At 40.7% G+C, this 13,660-nt stretch overlaps 1 protein-coding gene across 1 annotated transcript in view; it reads left to right on the top strand.

The window, feature by feature from the left end:
- ATPAF2 (ATP synthase mitochondrial F1 complex assembly factor 2) overlaps nucleotides 1-13,660 on the top strand; it is a 332,165-nt gene that overhangs the window by 310,568 nt on the left and 7,937 nt on the right. The window lies entirely within an intron of this gene.

Below are 13,660 nucleotides of genomic sequence, written 5' to 3'. Positions count from 1 at the left end.
GCAGTTCCGATTCTGTATCATAGCTCAGAAAAGTAATTTCCCTAGTTACACCAATCTGCTCACCCAGTGTCTCTGACGGAATAGTCTGCATTGAATCCTTAGTCTGCCAACTTATTACACTCCCAGAAAATATGTTCCCAATTGCATCTTACTTCCCCATCACTCCTCCAAAATTTGCTGTCAACCTGAAGAATTTTCTGGAGTCTACTTGGGGTATAAAAAATATCTGTGTGAACATTTCCAAGCAAATACAATAGTATTTTGTATTTGCTTGGAAATATATAAAGTGCAATACTTTAACCTTTGTCAGCCCCTCTAAGTAATTCCTATTACTTCTTAACCCTATAGCTTTCTTTTTCTCTCCTATTTTAAACTCTATTATCTTCCTTAATAACTCACTCACAAATATTTTTCACTACCCATTCCTTAATCTCTTTTTAACAGGTAAGTGGGAAAGTACGTCTAATTTTTATTTCATTGCCCTGAAGTTTTATCTTTGTTTTTATCGGTGCATATCCTGAAATAATTGATGTGTGTTGAAGCTTTCAATTAAATGCAATGCACATGTTTCTGTGAAATCTAATTTCTATCTAGTCTAGGCCAGTTATTGTACCCTGGGGAACAATATGTAAATGTCATTCCTACTATTGAAGCCACGTCTTCCATACAAAATATTTTCGTAAATTACTTCAGAAATGTACTCTTTTTATTACATTTTCCCTTGCATCGTCATCCTCATCATCAGCCCCCTTTGTGCCACTCCCTAGATGGGGTTGGAGTATCATATCCGCTGTCACCATCTCTCTCTCTCTCTATTCAGTGCCACTCTCCTGTCTTCAACACTCATACCTGACTATTGCTGGTCTTCTCTCATACAGTCCATCCCCCTCTTTGCTAGACAGCCTCTTTTCCTCTTGCCTTCTTCCTTTCTGTCACAAATATTCTTCACCAGATTGTCTTCTGCTTTTCTGCACATGTGCCTGAACCACCATAACCTTTTCTCTCTCACCTTTTCTACAATTGGAGCTACTTTGGCTTTTGCTGTTAAGTCCTCATTTCTTCATCTGTCCCACATTGTGCATACTACCACCTGTCTCAGTTCATCTCCATGACCTTTACTTTTCTCAACTGCTCTGCGCTTACTACCCAGGTTTCTGTACCATACAGTAGTACTGGTAGCACCATTGTTTGTACAACTTACTTTTCAGCTTCATTGGCATTCTTCTGTCGTATAGTACACCTGACACACTGTAATTTGGCTGCAGGCCCTCTGATTCTAGCTTTGACCTCTTCATTCTGACTTTCATTCTCCTCAACCACCCCTGCCACTTACTTGAAGTTGTTAACCTGTTCCACTATTTTCCTCTCTCTTTTAATTCTCAGCTTCTTCTAAACTCTACCATTAGCTGCCATTACAAATTTCTTATTTTCAGTTTTATCCCATGTGCCTTCAATCTTCCATTCCTCTATCCTTCGCTGAAGTTCTTGCTCAGAGTCTGCCTGTAATGCCACATCGTCTGCATACAGCAACTTTATTGATCTGTCCCCTCAGACCTGTATGGTAATATGCTAATGTAGTCCATCAGTATGAAACAGCAATGACCTCAGAGCTGAGCCCTGGTGAACACCAATTCCCACCGGGAACTCTTGTGCGACACCGAACACTGTTTATACTTGAGTCAGTGGGTCCTTGTACATAGCTGGCACTTATTCTACCAATATTTCTGGGATTTTGAACCATTGCAGAGCTGCCCAAATCATCTTTCTTTTGACCTTGTCATATTCCTCCTCCAAGTGTAGGAATGTCCAGTTTGACTTTTTCCTCATCTCTAACTTTTTCTCAACTGTCTGTATCACTGCAAATATGGAGTTGGTTGTGCTGCATCCTGATCTGAATTGAACTGCTCATCTCCCATCTTAGTTTCTACTGTTCTTCATATTTGTTCATCAAGCACCCTCTCCAGAACTATCATACAATGTGACAAGAGTTGATGCTCTCTGCTGCCCACAGTTGTGGATGCCACCTTTGTTCTTGAACACAGTGGAAGTAGTATGCTTATTCTCCAGTTGTCTGGGGTATGCTTTTCTCTCCACAGTGCTACGAGTACCCTCAGGAACCATTTCTCCACTGTCTCACCCAGCATCTTTATCATATCTGCTGTGACCTCATCTGAGTCTGATGCGTTCCCTGACTTTATTTTCTTTGTTGCTGTTCTTACATCTTCTATGGTGGGATCCTGCTCTTCTGTCACCGTAGTCTGTTTTTTTTCATTCTGAAGATGCTGAAAGTACTTCCATGTGCCTTTGATTTCTTGTAGACTGGTGAGCAGGTTGTGGCTGGCATCCCTTATGAAGGGTGTCTGGCTGTCTTCTTTATCTTTCTGTCTTTGTCTTGCATCCTTATGGAGTCTGTGCTATCTACTGACTTACTTTCTAGAAGCTAGTAGAGCGCCTTTTATGCTTTGTTCTTTGGTATTGCAACTCCTCCTTTCTTAGTTTCTTTGTTAGTCAATCAAGTACTCCTTCCTAGCCTGTTCCATATTTTCTGTCTCCTACTTTTTCCTGAACTCCTTTCTTTTGATGCCTTCCTGGACTTCTGCATTCCACTACCAGCTTTTCTTATGTACTTTCTTTGCATATCTGGTCAACACGATATCTGTTTTGTGGTCCTCACATATGCTGTTTTGAGGCACTGCTGTTCTTCTTTAGCTGCACCCCATTCCTCTTCTTACGATGGTAGAGTTCTCAGTAATTCCTTAAACTGTTATGCTTTCTCTCAGGTCAACTACCAGGTCTGCAACCTAGCCTGTGCTATGCTATGCTATCTCTCTCTTGTCTGTGTGGTTTATGCTGTGGCCAACTGTTTCACTGGGGATGACTTTGCAATCACTGATTCTATTGCAATCACTGATTCTACCCTACTTGCCCCTTCCTTACTTGGAGGAAGTCTACTTGAGTGACATGTTGGCCACTCTTGTATGTGAACTTGTGATCGTTTCTCTTTCTGAACCTTGTGTTTGCTATCACTCCATTTGCCAAGCAAAAGTCTAGACTGGCCTCTCCTCCTTTATTCCTGTTACCCCACTCATGCGGACCAAGGCAGTCCTCATATCCTGTTCTGTCTGTCCTGATGTGTGCATTCAAGTTGACCATTATTAAAACCAATTCATGTTGTTGTGCTGTATCTAGTAGGTCTTGCAACTGCTGTCTGAATATACTGTTTTCCTCATTATCGCAACTTTGCTGTGAGACATAGGCTGAGATTATGAATATTGCCCTATCATTAGGCTGAAATTTGATTGCCATGAGACTGTCACTAATTCTGATTACATCCCTCGCTGTTTTCTGAAGCCTGTCTGTTACTACAATCCCCACACCATTTCTAACCTGTCCTCCTCCTCCTGAGTAGTAGACTTTGGATCCCAAGCAAAGTGGCTTTGCTGCGGTGCCCTTCCATCTTGTCTCCTGGATACATAGGATGTCCAGCCTGCTATTTACCATCCTGTCATCCACCTACAAGCTGTCCTCTCATTGAACCTTTATTGAGTATAGTAATTCTTAGTTCATGTTTAGCAGGTTGATTGTTTTTTTTTTGTTTAGCTTTTGCATAACAGATGGACAACTGGACACCCGCTGGCAAGTAGCTTATTGACCTAGGACTGCTGGACTTTTTGGCGGGCACCCACTCCAGCAAGGACACACACACACACCACTCCCACCATTTTCATGGTTTTGTTGCGTAGGTTGGAGTAGGCCGGGTCCTCAACCCACTTATCACCTGCAAATACCCATGCCCATTTGGCAATATTAGTCAACACGAACAGATCACCTAGATCCATATTTAACACCATCGAGTGGCTAGACCTGCCACTGCACACAGTCTGTGACCTGTGTTCTCCTATCGTGAGGATACTGCGCACCACAGTAGATGCCCAAAATGGTTGGTTTATACAACTGTTCCCTCTATAGGGCACCATGTAGAGTCTGTGCTACTGCCCACAGCTCCATTCTTTTGATGAGTTTGACATGGAAACACACTCAGCATGTTTTTTGTAGGTGGGAGGAACTGCAGAGAGACAAAGGAAGATTAAACAAACTCCCGACAGGTATTAACTGAACATCAGGATTGAACCTTTTGCATGGGAGGTGAAGAGTAACCATTATGCTTGACTGGTCTCTATATCCACCTGATACATTCTCACTATTGCAAGTACAATTCCACTTCCAACCTATAAGTAATATTCCCTGATGAAATGTGATTATTTCTCACCAAATTTTCTTAAGCTCCATAGTATCAGTTTTTGATGGAATATAAATACATGTCAGTGTAATCCTCCTCCTTTGCCAGTAGCCCCTTGCTACCATAAATGTACTGAAATTGCCCTTTTTTCCTGCTCTTTAATTATTGGAGCTCCTGTAGCAATTAGTATAATTGATCCCCTTTTCCTTTCTCCCTGGTATTCTGCTGAATATCCATCCTGAAATCCTTTTTGTTAAATTCACATGTTCATTTCTTTCCCAAAGTGTCCCCTGCAGCATTGCTGTTTGCACTCTGCATTTCTTAATATAATTCAGTACTCTTTCCTTTTTGTCTATACTAAGGTCATTTACATTCCAAGATAATATGTATAGTGTAGCCATTATAAAAAGCTGTTGTTCCCACTTGTTGTACATCTTAAGTTTTTTGAATATGTATTTCCATCTTTTGTTATACATGCCCACATTGTTTGGCAGTCTGATGTTTTATACAGTTGTTTCTTATCGCCATATGAACCTGTGTCCCATTTTTTAAAGACTTTACTATTTGTCTGAGGATTTTCAATAAAACAAACACATTTTCAAAATGCCTCCATCCCCTGTTAACTTACAACAAACACTCACAAACTTGTACATCTTCAGAAAATGAAGTTTAAACCTACTGATAGAAACAATTGCTCCAACTCGACATCTGCACCTGCAGGCATTACCTAACCTAAAATTAAGGTTACCCATTCTAAAGTGCATTCTACAGCCTGTGTTCCTACTTGCAGTGAATGTTATCTGTTCTTTGTTTATCCTTCTCCTCTCTCCCCCTCTCAGATGTGAAAAAGAGCTTGTATGCTTTCAGAAAACATTAACTTTTAGGCATAAGAAAAAGTACACTGGCTATGTTTAAATAAAACTAAATAGCACACAGCTGTATTAAATGCATTAAAATATTCAAGCTGCTAGAGAGGCTTTCTTCTCTTATTTACTTCCCATAATTTCAAACTTTATTTCCCTGAACTACTTGCCATTGTACCTTTGCATTTCCCTCCGCTAAGAAAGCTCAGACTTTTCAAGATTAATTGCTTGCACTTACAGACAGCTTATCTTCATGTAAAAGCATTCAGCAATGAATCTTTGTAAATTTCATCGAATGTACAGCTGCTTTAGCTTAAAACTTCTTGACTCCCACTGAACAGGTGTTGATGAAAAAATATCTTTGCAGTTGTAGGAAGGCTGACATTTTTCATGACTTTTTATTCAAATCTATGTACACAGATATGAACAAAAACCCTTGTGTGTATATTGTTACAGGTAGGTGCTAAATGCTAGCAGCTGCCAGCAATGGGGGTTGGTATGAGAACTAGAAGTTAGATGACCAGAAATGATATCATTCTGTAAGCTTTCCCAGCAGTAATATTTTAGATAGTGTTTTAAGAAGTCTCTGAGTGAGACAGAGCATTCTGTATTCTAATTTGGGCTTGACAACAACAAGGGACAATTCCCCACATCATCTGCCTTGATCTAGTAAGTAAATAGGGAATAGCAATTCCCTTAAATTTGGTCAGGAATGTAGTGAAGCTTAGTTTAGATATATTTTGTTATTTGTTTGAGCCTGTCCTTCAATGTTTTAAATATTTCCTGTGATTTTAAACTCTGATGTCACTGTGAATTGATATTTAGTATTCTTGTTCTTTTATTATTTATTATTAAATATATATAAACCTTTCGTTGTGGCTGATCTTTTTAGAGATATTTAGGATTTGAGAGTACTTGCATATTTATTTGGTGACAGTGTGTGGGCCACTCCTAATAGCCTTGCTCTTGGTCAGACTACCATTTAAATTAGTAGTATTACACTCAGTATATTGGATAGCCTTGTAAGGGCCTTAAGGTAGCTGGTAGGAGTGACTGGTGGCAGTGGTAACTACCATATAGTATGGACAGAAGGGGGCTTGGCTAGTAAACCTGTGCCAGCCTTTCCCGTGTGTGTGTTTGTGTGTCTGTGTATATGTGTGTGTAAAGACATTCAGAGTTTCATATCACAATAGTTGTATTTATTTTTGTTAGCGTAGTTAGTCAGGGAGAGCAGGCAAGGATGTCAGCAGAGGGTTATGGCAAGCTGAGAAGGAGCTAGTTAGCTGAGATGTGCCAAGCCAAAGGGCTAGTGCATGCCAACCTGACTAAAGTGGAAATGGCTGCAGCATAGACCAGCAACCAGGAAGACAACTAGACTGGCTTGGAGAGCTTTCAAGAAAGAGACCGTTCAGCTTTGCCTCAGAGGACTTGAACTGAAGGCCAAACATTTGGAAGTAGAATCAGCAGAGAGTCTGCAGTGTTTGGAGGTCAAAGCAGAGACTGAGACATCTGGAAGCTGAAGAAAATGAGAGGCAGATGCAACATGAAAAGGAGATGTGGAGTCTTCACCAGACTCATGGAGGTAATAGGGAAGGGAGTAACCGAACCCCAGAAGCAATAAAGGTCAGTAAATTTCTTCCACGATTTACAGAGGGTGATAATTTTGATAGTTTTGTTCATATATTTGAAAGGGTATGTAAATACTATAATGTTGAACATGGGCTCTGGGTACGGTTCCTGACCACCTTACTCCATGGTAAAGCTGTAACTTCTGTTTCTAAAATGTCTGATACTGATTGCTTAAATTATAATAGTTAAAAATTGTTTATTTGAATACTTTAAGTTAACACCTGAAGCTTATAGAAAAAATTTTCATTATCATAGACACAAGGCAGATGAAAGTGTGTTTGATTATGTTGCTGAGTTAAACACTTATTTTCGTAGGTGGGTGAGTGGGTGTCAGGTCACCACTTTTAAAGGGCTGGCAGACTTTTTGGTGAGGAAACAAGCCCTTAACACTTTGCCTGAGGACATGAGGATCTGGTTGGAAGATAGAGAATGCAGCACCACAGGTGTGTTGGGGGAAAAAAGGGTGACCTATACCTAGCAAGCAGGACATCACTGCACAGGAAAGGGATACCTAGTGCTGCCCATGGGTATAAGGGAAACCATGGTGGGCAGCCTAAACCACCCCAACAGAGTCTGCCAGTAATAGGGGAAGCCACTAGTTCAGGTACACAGCCAGGATCAAGGGTTAAATGTTTCAGTGCAACCAGTAGGAGCTGTGTAGCCTATAGATGTCCACAAAGACAAGGTGGGGAAGAAAAGGTAGGCGAACCAGCAAGTGGGAATGACATAATGCCAATGGTAAGTTGTCTGGAGACAACAAGGATACCAAACTGCAACAAGAGGTTATATCCTATTGTAGTAGGTGTGAAACAGGCCACCGCTAAGAGAGACACATCCTCTAACCTAACCACTGGGAAGCCTGCAGTTGTTAAAGAGGAGCACTACCTGCTAGAGCAGTCTACTGCAGTCAGAGCTTTAGGAGGGACCCCATTCCAAATTCTTTAGGCTAGGGTTCACCTTGACTGGGAGGATGGAAAAGGAAGCAAGCAAGTAGGTGTGTTTGAGGTTATCTCTGCAGATGTCCTAATAGAGAATGATTTTGATAATGCAGTACCTGAGTGCATGCAGTGACACAAAGTCAGGCTTGGAGACAGACATGTGAGTCTGTTGGGCCTCAGGGGAACCTAGACAGACCACACACTTGAAGCCAGGACTAGTGATGTGGTTACTTCAGAGAGGGAGCTACTCTGTAGCAGTAAGACTGAAGGTGAGCCACAGCTGCTGGTGGGTACTGATGTTCCCTTGAACAGAGTGACTACAGGGGCAGAGGTGAGTAGTAGTACCTAGGCTGACAGTAAGGCACTGCTGTCAGATGATACCAGACTTCCTGTGGAAAGGGAGCTAGGAAGGGTTACAAAGAGAGAGTTGGGACAGGCTCAGCTCTCAGACTCTACATTGCAAGGCTTGAGGGAGGCAGCTAGGGAAGCGCCTGATTTTCAAGGAAAGTATACTGGGACAAAGGGTTACTGTATAGTGTGGACCCCTGAGGGAGGGGTATAGGATGAGGTAATACATCAGTTGACAGTGCGCAGAGCTTCTTGCCATAGCACATGACATTCCCTTTGCAGTTCATATGGGCATAAGATGTACCAAGAAACATATTATGTAAACTTTTATTGGCTTGCAATGTCCAGGGATGTAACAGGGTACTGCAGGACCTGTGAGCAGTGCCAAAAAGTAGGTAAGGCAGGAGACAAGGTCAGAACTCCTTTGATGCCTTTGCCTGCAAATGAAGAGCCATTTCAAAGGGTAGCTATGGATATTGTGGGGCATCTGAGTATCCCAAGTTCCACAGGGAAGAAGTATATCCTAGTGGTAGTAGATTATGCTGCCAGATACCCTGAGGCAGTGGTTCTGTCCTCCATTGAGGTAGAAAAGGTGGCAAATCCTTTGTTAGAGATTTTCAGCAGGGTGGGTTTCCCAAAATAAATACCGACTGTCAGAGATGCCATTTTTTATGTCAGACCTGCTGATTTGTCTGGAAGTGCTGTGGGGTGAAGCACCTAAAGACCACCCCATCACCCCCAGACTAGTGGCCTTGAGGTTAAACTATACACTAAAGACGATGCTCTGGGCATTTTCAGACCAGTTTAAGAGGGAGTGGGGGCAAATATTTGCCCCATCTGTTTGCTTACAGAGAGGTGCCCCAGTAATCCACAGGTTTCTCACCTTTTGAGTTGCTGTATGGGCATAGGGTGAGGGGACTTCTAGAACTGATTTGCGATGAGTGGGAGGGTGAGTGTGAATTCCACAAGGAGTCTGTTGTGGCATATACCCTAAACCTCGGGACAAGGCTCAGGGAACTCATGGGCTTGGCCCAGGAGAACCTGGCAGAAGCCCAACATCAGAAAAAGGTCTGGTATGACAGGAATGCTTGAACCAGAGTGTACACTGTGGGACAGCAGGTTATGGTTCTCATTCCTGTCAGACACAACAAGCTGCAGGCAGCTTGGGAGTGACCCTTCAAAGTGGTAAGAAAGGTCAGTGACGTTAACTACATGGTAGACCTGCTAGGCAGGGGCATAAACTGTACCATGTTAACATGATGAAACCTTACTATGACAGGGAGGCCTTGGTGTTAAATATTTGCAGTAGAAGGCAGGAGGAGTCTGAGGGGGATCTATGGCTACAGGAAGCCAGCCAGCAAAATCCCAAATGACTGTGGTGGAGCCTAGGGTTGCAGGCATATGATAGAACAGTGCAACACTGCACTGGGGTCAGCAATGCCAAGGCAGCTGGAAACTCAAGACAGGGTATGGGGTTATATATTCCCAGATAGGCTCATTCCCCTCAAGCAACATTTCTCAAGGGGAACTTGGAAAAACTAACTTGAGTCTTCGAAGGGGGGAAAAGTGTCATGAAAGGAGATACTTGCCAGCACAGATTGCTGGAATTTTGTAAATAATGATTTGTCATTTGTGAATATTAAACTAATTTATACCAAATGCTTGTGTTACCAGTGTATTAGAACTGTTTGTCATGTGTATATCAAAATGATTTCTACAGACGATTGTGTTGAAAAGGTACTTGTAAAGTGCTTGTGTTTGAAATGTATCCACAGTATGCCCTACTGGAAGAGAACAGAAATATACATGCACTATTGTAACTGTTTAAATGTATATGTTTTGACAGAGGAAACTGGAGGGTTAACCTCAGTCCAGCAAACTTTAGAAAAATATCTGAAATTAAATCACTGGGCCTAGGCAAAAAAGATGGTATCTTTCATTTCACAGTACAGCCAGAGACACCAAGGTCTGTACTAAGAAGCTTTCTGTATTGTCTTGGAAGTGTTTTATTGTTTTATGACTTCCAACAGCTGCACATATCTGAGCAAAAGCCCTTGAGTGTATGTATTTTTACAGATAGGTGCTGAATACTGCTAGCAATGGGGGTTTTGCATGGGAACTAGAAGTCAATGACCAGGAATTATGTCATTCTGTAAGCTATCCCAGCAGTAATATTTTCGATATTTTGAGAAGTCTCTGAGACAGAGCATTCTGTATTCTGTCTTGGGCTTGACAAAAACAAGGGACCATTCCCACATCATCTGCCTTGCTCTAGTAAGTAAATAGGGATTAGTGATTCTCTTAGACTCAGTCAGGAATATACAGTGGGTATAAAAAGTTTACATACCCCTGTTAAAATGCCAGGTTTTTGTGATATAAAAAATGAGACCACAATAAATCATTTCAAAATGTTTCCCACCTTTAATGTGACTTATAAACTACAATTCAATTGAAAAACAAACACATCTGTTAGGGAGAAAGAAATGTACAATAAGCTGGATGCATAAGTTTACACACCCTTGAACTAATACTTTGTTGAAGCATCTTTTGATTTAGTTACAACATTCAGTCTTCTTGGGTACATACCTGCTGTCAATTAAAGAGACTCTGATTAACCCCAAATAAAGTTCAGCTGTCTTGGTAGGATTTTCCTGATATCTATTCATCTGCCTGCTGCAGCAAAAGCCATGGTTCGCAGAGAGCTTACAAAGCATCAAAGGGATCTCATTGTTGAAAGGTATCAGTCAGGAGAAGGGTTCAAAACAATTTCTACAGCATTGGATATACCATGGAACGCAGTGAGGACAGTCATCAAAAAGTAGAGAAAATATGGGACAACAGTGACATTGCAAAGAACTGAACATCCCTCCAAAATTGATGAAAAGACAAGATGAAAACTGGTCAGGGAGGTTGCCAAGAGACCTACAGCAACACTGAAGGAGCTGCAGGAATTTCTGCCAAGTCCTGGTTGTGTACTACATGTGACAACAATCTCCCATATTCTCCATATGTCTGGGCTATGGGGTAGGGTTGCAAAAGGGAAAACTGATCAGGGAGGCTGCCAAGAGACCTACAGCAACACTGAAGGAGCTGCAGGAATTTCTGGCAAGTCCTGGTTGTGTACTACATGTGACAACAATCTCCCATATTCTCCATATGTCTGGGCTATGGGGTAGGGTTGAAAAAGGGAAGCCTTTTATTACACAAAAATATCCAGGCCCTGCTAAAATTTGCAGAACAATGCATTAAGTCTCCCAAAAGCATGTGGGAAAATGTGTTATGGTCTGATGAGACCAAGGTTGAACTTTCTGGCCACAATTCCTAGAGGTACGTTTGGCACAAAAACAGCACTTCGCATCACCAAAAGAACACCATCCCCACAGTGAAGCATGGTGGTGGCAGTGTTCATGCTTTGGGGTTGTTTTTCTTCAGCTGGAACTGGGATTTTAATCAAGGTGGAGGGAATTATGAACAGTTCCAAATACCAGTCACTTTTGGCCCAAGATCTTCAGGCGTCTGCTAGAAAGCTGATGATGAAGAGGAATTTCATCTTTCAGCACAACAATGACCCCAAGCATGCATCCAAACCAGCAAAAGAATGGCTTCACCAGAAGAAAATTAAAGTTTTGGAACGGCCCAGCCATAGCCCAGACCTAAATCCAATAGAAAATCTGTAGGGTAACCTGAAGAGGACTGTGCACAAGAGCTGTCCTCACAATCTTACAGATTTAGAGCACTTTTGCAAGGAAGAGTTGGCAAATATTGCCAAGTCAAGATGTGACATGCTGATGGACGTCTACCCAAGAAGACTGAATGCTGTTATTAGATCAAAAGGTGCTTCAAAAAAGTATTAGTTTTAAGGGTGTGCACACTTATGCAACCAGCTTATTGTATGTTTTTTTTATTTTTTATATTTTTTCCCCTAACAGATGTTTGTTTTTCAATTGAATTATACAGTTTATAGGTCACATTAAAGGTGGGAAAAGTTTTGAAATGATTTATTGTGGTCTCATTTTTTTTTATATCACAAAAATCTGGCATTTTAATAGGGGTGTGTAAACTTTTTATATCCAGAAGACTGAATGCTGTTATTAGATCAAAAGGTGCTTCAAAAAAGTATTAGTTTTAAGGGTGTGCACACTTATGCAACCAGCTTATTGTATGTTTTTTTTATTTTTTATATTTTTTCCCCTAACAGATGTTTGTTTTTCAATTGAATTATACAGTTTATAGGTCACATTAAAGGTGGGAAAAGTTTTGAAATGATTTATTGTGGTCTCATTTTTTTTTATATCACAAAAATCTGGCATTTTAATAGGGGTGTGTAAACTTTTTATATCCACTGTAGTGAAGCTTAATTTAGATATTATTTTTCTTTGTCTGAGCCTGTCTTATCAGTGTTTTAAATATTTCTTGTGATTTTAAACTCTGATGTCACTGTAAATTGATATTTAGTGTTCTTGTTCCTTTATTATTTATTATTAAATATATTTAAACCTTTCATTGTGACTGATCTTTGTAGAGATATTTAAGTTTTGAGAGTGCTTGCATATTTATTTGGTGAGACTGTTGGGCCACTCTTAATAGCCTTGCTCTTGGTCAAGCTACCATTTGTATTAGTAATATTACAACTCTGTATGTTGGATAGCCTTCTATGGGCCTTAAGGTAGCTGGCAGGAGTGACTGGTGGCAGTGTTAACTACTTTATAGTCTGGGCAGAAGGGGGCATAGCCCAGTATCACAACATGTTAACATTAAACTTGCTAAAATTACAATGTATTAATGTTAAACTTGCATTTTTCTATCCTTTCTTTTCTTGGTATACTGTAAAGCCTACATTTCTTACAACTTAAAGTAATTCTTTACTTTAATATCTTTAACACATACAACAATCATTGCAGGACCCCCCCCCCGCATTTAAAATAACCCTGGTATACACTACACAAAACAGCTTTACTATAGATAACCTGCACTTTATATCATGGAATGTTTTATACAAATAGTAATAGGAACAAAAATTATTTTATTTGGTTCATGTTTCACTTTTAGTGTTCTTTTAAGCATAAATGAGAAAGTGGGATATGTGCTTTACAGTCCCCCACAAGGTTAACAAAGTCAACAAATGTTCAGTCTTTCTTAGCCACTTTTTCTTGCAAAGCCGCATTTTGTGAATGCAATTGTTGCTTTAAAGTCTCCCATGTATTCTCTAATTTCAGTGTTGCTAGTCTTCCTCCAGTTCATCTCCATCTCCGAGCACCAGACACTCTCTGGTTCAAGTCCAAGGCACTCCTGATTCTTATAGTCAACTCCTGTGCTTTTTCTCTCCCTCTCAGACATTTTCCTTTGAAACACTGGAAAAGGTTTCACTGGCAAAGTCTGTCTCTCTCTGCCTTATTGGCAGAAGAATGAGTAGCAGAGTCCCCTTCTATCTGCTGGCTAATGTTTTGTTGGATAAATTTTATTTCCTCCTTTGCCTGTTCTGCATCAAAAAATGTCTTTGATCCTTTCGGAAAAATATTCTGAAGACAGCTGGAATACAGTAGCTTAAATCTCACACCTCACAGCTGCCTTTCAACATTCCCTGATTGTTGGTTAAAACTGGCTTCTCTTCTGCCTGGTATACAGTGAATAATCATTTTCCT

Source organism: Protopterus annectens, chromosome 12.part0 (genome assembly GCF_019279795.1).
Source record: "Protopterus annectens isolate FY-2018-M chromosome 12.part0, PAN1.0, whole genome shotgun sequence".
NCBI classification, from domain to species: Eukaryota; Metazoa; Chordata; order Ceratodontiformes; family Protopteridae; genus Protopterus; species Protopterus annectens.
This window is presented reverse-complemented; position numbering and strand designations above follow the sequence as displayed.